The following is a 6,673-nucleotide window of genomic DNA, read 5'->3' on the forward strand; positions in this document are numbered from 1 at the left end:
ACATCAAAAAACCATTTCAGAAAAATGTGTTGTAAACCTTGTACAGTGGTACCTCAGGTTAAGTACTTAATTCGTTCCAGAGGTCCGTTCTTAACCTGAAACTGTTCTTAACCTGAAGCACCACTTTAGCTATGGGCCTCCTGCTGCCGCCGCGCTGCCAGAGCATGATTTCTGTTCTCATCCTGAAGCAAAGTTCTTAACCTGAGGTACTATTTCTGGGTTAGCGGAGTCTGTAACCTGAAACATATGTAACCCGAGGTACCATTGTAATAGGAAATCATGTTGCCGAAAGACCAAACCCTACAGCGCCATCTGGTGTCACAGTGTCGTAACGCATTTAAAACACACACGCACTAATGTAGCTGAGTCCGAAATTTATCCTTATTCATGATGATATAATATTGTGACCTGGGGTAGGCAGGGCCAATATTGTCACAAGCGCTGCTGAAGTGCCCGGGACCCTTGAATACCCGTATCTCACACAACCCTCTGAAGGACAAGACAGGTGTATGTGGGGCACAAGTGCATTTTCCAAACTCCAGCGTCAAACATTGTAGTTTGAGTGCTTGGAGAACATGATTTCCTTTCAGTGCTTTATGAGGAAACATCTTGGATTCTCTGGAGCAAGAGAGTAACAGAAAGCTAACGGAACACAGCTTGGCAAACCCAAGATTGCTGGAGGAGTGTACACACCAGAGAACGTCATAGCCATCAGAGTAGTCAATGCACTATTTTAAGAATATCTAAGAGGGAATCTCCACAAAATGAAGTTGTGCTCCTTCATCACAAACATCTCTGGTGTGCATACTCCCCCCAGCAATATTTTTAAACATCACAAGTAGGAAAGCTTCTCTTCTCCAATATTGCTGAACCCCCCCCCCCATGTTCAGAATTCTATAAATTTAATCAGAGTTACGGTAGACCCCTGAATATGAATTCCTGGTGAGTCCCTGCTTTCCCATGAGTTGTTTTATTATTATTATTATTATTATTATTATTATTATTATTATCAGTGATTTTTTCTGGGGGGACACAGGGGTATGCATTTTGTCAATCTAGGTTTGGCCTCATTGAAGGGCAGTATTTCAATATGAGTAGGAAAATGAAAGTACCCATAAACATTTTTCAATAAAAAAGCACTTATTATTATTATTATTATTATTATTATTATTATTATTATTATTTACATTTATATACCACCTTTGACTTCCAAGGATCTCAAGGTGGTGTACATGACACTTCTCCTCCCCATTTCATTCTCACAACAACCCTGTGAGGTAGGTTAGGCTAAGAGGTGGTGACTGAGCCCAAGTCACCCAGTGAGCTTCACGGCTGAGTGGGGATTTGAACCCTGCTCTCCCAGGTCCTAGTCCAACACTCTAACCATTATGCCACACTGGCTCCCATGTAGTTGGCCACCATGAGAACAGGGTGCTAGACTAGGTGGGACTAGGTGATCCAGTAGGGCTGTTCTTATGACCTTATGATCACGAGCAAGAGAGGGCTATTCCACACAAATCCTGCCTCTGGGCTTCCCACAGATAGTTGGCTAGTTCCCACAGTGACCTGGCTAGTCACTAGATGGGCCTTTGGTTTGATCCATCCAGGCTCTTCTTAGGCTCTTAAGAGCGGAAACGCAGCAAAAAGCAGCAAAGCAATCCAATAGAGCAATCCAATATCCCCTGCTGTTGCTGGATTGGGGCTTGCAGGAGCATGACAGCAAGGTGAAAACACAGCTGGGGCACTTCAGTGAGTTTCCAGTTGGGAGATGGTGAGAGAGGCACCCTCCTCAATGACACAATTTGTGGGACTGAGATATAAATAAGCCTAATCAAAGTACTATTGGAATGAGGATTACTAGTACTATTGGAATGTACTATTGGAAAGTACTATTGGAATGGCTGATTAGCTGCTCTCCCTGTGCAAAGGTCAGAGGGGGCAGGGTTTCTGTTGAGGTAGGTGATTAGCTGTGGGAGGAGCTTATCAGAGCTTGCAGGGCAGCGGCGCGCGCCTAGTGGCGCGCGCAGTTTGATCCATCTTTTAGATTTAGGGGAGCTAGTCTCAAACGTTTCTTGGGGGAGACCTAGGTTTTTTTGTTTTGTTTTTTTTATATATAAAATTTTTATTGGTTTTTCAACATATAATATAAGACAATACAAACAACAAACACTGACAAACAAACATATAAACATGTATAATTTCATAAATTTTTTCATATACCCAATTTCAACGACTTCCCCATGCCTCCCTTTTCTGCATCCCTGTTTTAAACTTTTTTCAGCAACCCCTGGTCTGAATTACTTATTGACCTAGGTTTTTTTGGGGGGGAAGTTATTTGTCCTGTCTTCACGCTTTTTATGATGGAGGACCGCTGTAGTCACCCCCAACGACACGTTCTCAAGAAGGAGGGTGAGGGAACAGCTGCAGTCGCCTGCGGTTCCTGCGCAATGTTTGCCATCTTGCCAAAGGTTGCAGGCAGCTTTACCTGCAGCAATTGCATGTTGATTGCCCTCTTACAAGACAAAGTCAAGCAACTGGAGGAACGTGTAGCTACGCTCCAAAGAATTGGAGAGCTGGAGCTCTTCTTGGAAGCAACAGAGCACACCGTCTCCACCAAGGAGGAGACAGGGGACTCCCCTGAGAAGGAGGCTAGTACACCAACACAGGAGCCAGATATATGGAGAAACGTGACTCAAAGAAGTAGGAGGCCCAGGGTTCGCTCTGATTGTTTAGAAATACACAATCGCTTTGAGGTCCTCTCCCCTAGCATGGAAGACGAAGAGCAGACTCCATTTGAGGATCTCTTCCTCATTACAGTCGATCAGGTATATGAAGACGAGCAGCAAAGTCAGTCCTCAGGGAATGTGCAGGCGACCTTGGAACGGACAGCTCATGGAAGAACCCCGACCAGACCTAAGAGGAGGCGTGTAGTGGTGATAGGGGATTCCCTACTGAGGGGAACAGAAGCAGTGATCTGTGGGCCTGACAAGATGTCTCGGGAAGTGTGCTGTCTCCCCGGGGCTAAGATCCAAGATGTAACTGAACGACTGCAAGGAATCTTAAAACCCACTGACAAATACCCCTTCCTCTTGGTTCATGTGGGAACCAATGACACTGCAAGCAATAGCCTCCAGAAGATCAAAAGAGACTACGAGGCTCTGGGCAGGAAATTGAAGCAATTAAATGCACAAATTGTCATCTCATCTGTCCTCCCAGTTGAACGATGTGGCCCAGGGAGAGAGAGAAAAATAGTGGAAGTGAACAACTGGCTTCGCAAATGGTGTAAACAGGAACGGTTTGGATTCTTAGATTACGGACTACAGTTTCTTAAAGATGGACTTCTGGCAAGCGATGGGCTGCACCTCACAACGATTGGGAGGAATGTGTTTGCCAAAAATCTCAGAAACCTCATCAGGAGGGCTTTAAACTGACTAATGTGGGGGAGGGAGACAGTGCTCCTGAAGGTAGGAGTCTATCAATTGATGAAGATGGTCATCCAAATGTCATAGACCGAATGGAGCAAACAGCACGCAGTCCTAGTGGTGGGGGAAAAAAATCCTTAAATAAGAGACACGGGAATGATTAATGGACTTCAATGTCTGTACACTAATGCGCAAAGCATGGGAAATAAACAAGATGAGCTTGAGCTCTTGGTACAGCAAACTAAATATGACATAATAGGCATCACTGAAACCTGGTGGGATAAGTCCCACGATTGGAATGTAATAATGGAGGGATACAATCTATTTCAGAGAAACAGACCAGACAAGAAAGGAGGAGGAGTGCGTTATATGTCAGGGATGTGTATACCTGTGAAGAGATCCAAGATTTAGAACCTCAAAGCCAAAGTGAGAGCATTTGGGTCAAAATTAAGGGAGAGAAGAATAACAGGGACCTCATTGTGGGAGTTTACTATAGATCCCCAAGGCAAACGGAGGACATAGATGATGCCTTCCTGGAACAGATGGCCAAGCATGCAAAAGGAAGGGAGATAGTAGTAATGGGGGACTTCAATTACCCGGATATTTGTTGGATGTCAAACTCAGCCAAGAGCATAGGGTCAAACAGACTCCTCACTGGCCTTGCAGACAACTTCATTGTCCAGAAAGTGGGAGAAGCAACAAGAGGAACAGCCATTTTAGATCTGGTCCTAACCAATGTTGATGCCCTGGTTAGTGGGGTAGAAGTGGAAGGATCATTAGGCGCGAGTGATCATGCTCTTCTGAAGTTTACTATACAGCGGATAGGAGCAGCCAAGCATACTAGGACTCAATTTCTTGACTTTAAGAAAGCCGACTTCATAAAACTTAGGGAAGTGCTGGGTGAGATCCTATGGACAGTAATACTAAAAGGAAAGGGAGTTCATGATGGCTGGGAGTTTGTTAAGAGGGAGATAGTAAGAGCACAACTTCAGGCAATACCAATGAGACGGAAACATGGAAGGTACCTAAAGAAGCCAGGGTGGCTATCTAAAGAACTTTTAACTGAGTTAAGATTAAAAAAGGATGTGTACAAAAAATGGAAAAGGGGGGAAACCACCAAAGAGCCAGCACGTGTAGACACAAAGTCAGAAAAGCTAAAGCACAGAATGAACTCAGGCTTGCTAGAGAGGTTAAAAGCAACAAAAAAGGCTTTTATGGGTATGTTCGTAGCAAAAGGAAGAACAAAGAAACAGTGGGGTCACTCAGAGGAGAAGATGGTGAAATGCAAACAGGGGACACAGAAAGGGCTGAACTCCTCAATGCCTTCTTTGCCTCAGTCTTCTCCGATAAAGAAAACAATGCCTGACCTGAAGAATTTGGAGCAAATGATTCAGCAGAGGAAACACAGCCCAGAATAACTAAGGTACAAGAATACTTGGCTAGTTTAGATGTATTCAAGTCTCCAGGGCCAGATGAAATGCATCCAAGAGTATTAAAAGAACTGGCAGATGTGATCTCAGAACCACTGGCAGTCATCTTTGAGAATTCCTGGAGAACAGGCGAAGTCCCGGCAGACTGGAGGAGGGCAAATGTTGTCCCTATTTTCAAAAAGGGGAAAAGAGAGGACTCAAATAATTACCGCCCAGTCAGTCTGACATCAATACCAGGGAAGATTCTGGAGAAGATTGTTAAGCAAACAGTCTGTGAGCACCTAGAAAGGAATGCTGTGATCACCAATAGTCAGCATGGATTTCTGAAAAATAAGTCATGTCAGACTAACCTGATCTCGTTTTTTGACAGAATTACAACCCTGGTAGATGAAGGGAACGCAGTGGATGTAGCCTACCTTGATTTCAGCAAGGCATTTGACAAGGTGCCCCATGATATTCTTGTAAAGAAGCTGGTAAAATGCGGTCTTGACTATGCTACCACTCAGTGGATTTGTAACTGGCTGACTGACCGAACCCAAAGGGTGCTCATCAATGGTTCCTCTTCATCCTGGAGAAGAGTGACTAGTGGGGTGCCACAGGGTTCTGTCTTGGGCCCGGTCTTATTCAACATCTTTATCAACGACTTGGATGATGATGGACTCAAGGGCATCCTGATCAAATTTGCAGATGACACCAAACTGGGAGGGGTGGCTAACACCTCAGAGGACAGGATCACACTTCAAAACGACCTTGACAGATTAGAGAACTGGGCCAAAACAAACAAGATGAATTTTAACAGGGAGAAATGTAAAGTATTGCACTTGGGCAAAAAAAATGAGAGGCACAAATACAAGATGGGTGACACCTGGCTTGAGAGCAGTACATGTGAAAAGGATCTAGGAGTCTTGGTTGACCACAAACTTGACATGAGCCAACAGTGTGACGCGGCAGCTAAAAAAGCCAATGCAATTCTGGGTTGCATCAATAGGAGTATAGCATCTAGATCAAGGGAAGTAATAGTGCCACTGTATTCTGCTCTGGTCAGACTTCACCTGGAGTACTGTGTCCAGTTCTGGGCACCACAGACAAACTGGAACGTGTCCAGAGGAGGGCAACCAAAATGGTCAAAGGCCTGGAAACAATGCCTTATGAGGAACGGCTAAGGGAGCTGGGCATGTTTAGCCTGGAGAAGAGGAGGTTAAGGGGTGATATGATAGCCATGTTCAAATATATAAAAGGATGTCACATAGAGGAGGGAGAAAGGTTGTTTTCTGCTGCTCCAGAGAAGCGGACACGGAGCAATGGATCCAAACTACAAGAAAGAAGATTCCACCTAAACATTAGGAAGAACTTCCTGACAGTAAGAGCTGTTTGACAGTGGAATTTGCTGCCGAGGAGTGTGGTGGAGTCTCCTTCTTTGGAGGTCTTTAAGCAGAGGCTTGACAACCATATGTCAGGAGTGCTCTGATGGTGTTTCCTGCTTGGCAGGGGGTTGGACTCGATGGCCCTTGTGGTCTCTTCCAACTCTATGATTCTATGATTCTATGAGGATCAGGTAAAGGGAAGCTGTACAACAGATTTTGGGTTTTGCTGCCACTGTGTGGCCGAATCCCGCCAGTTCTGCCAAGCTGGCTCTGTAGAATGAGAGCCTGAAAACCACATGTTCTTCAATAAGCATAAGTGATCTAAAAATGTATCTTATCTTCCATTTGTATATCCCAGGTTTTTAAGATAAGCCCATTTCTATTCCCTTTCTTGTTTTGTATGGGCCAAGCAGCAATGTGAGATTTATCAGTAGCAGAAAGTGGGGAAAACCTGGGA

The sequence above is a fragment of the Podarcis raffonei genome, chromosome 6 (genome assembly GCF_027172205.1).
Source record: "Podarcis raffonei isolate rPodRaf1 chromosome 6, rPodRaf1.pri, whole genome shotgun sequence".
NCBI classification, from domain to species: Eukaryota; Metazoa; Chordata; class Lepidosauria; order Squamata; family Lacertidae; genus Podarcis; species Podarcis raffonei.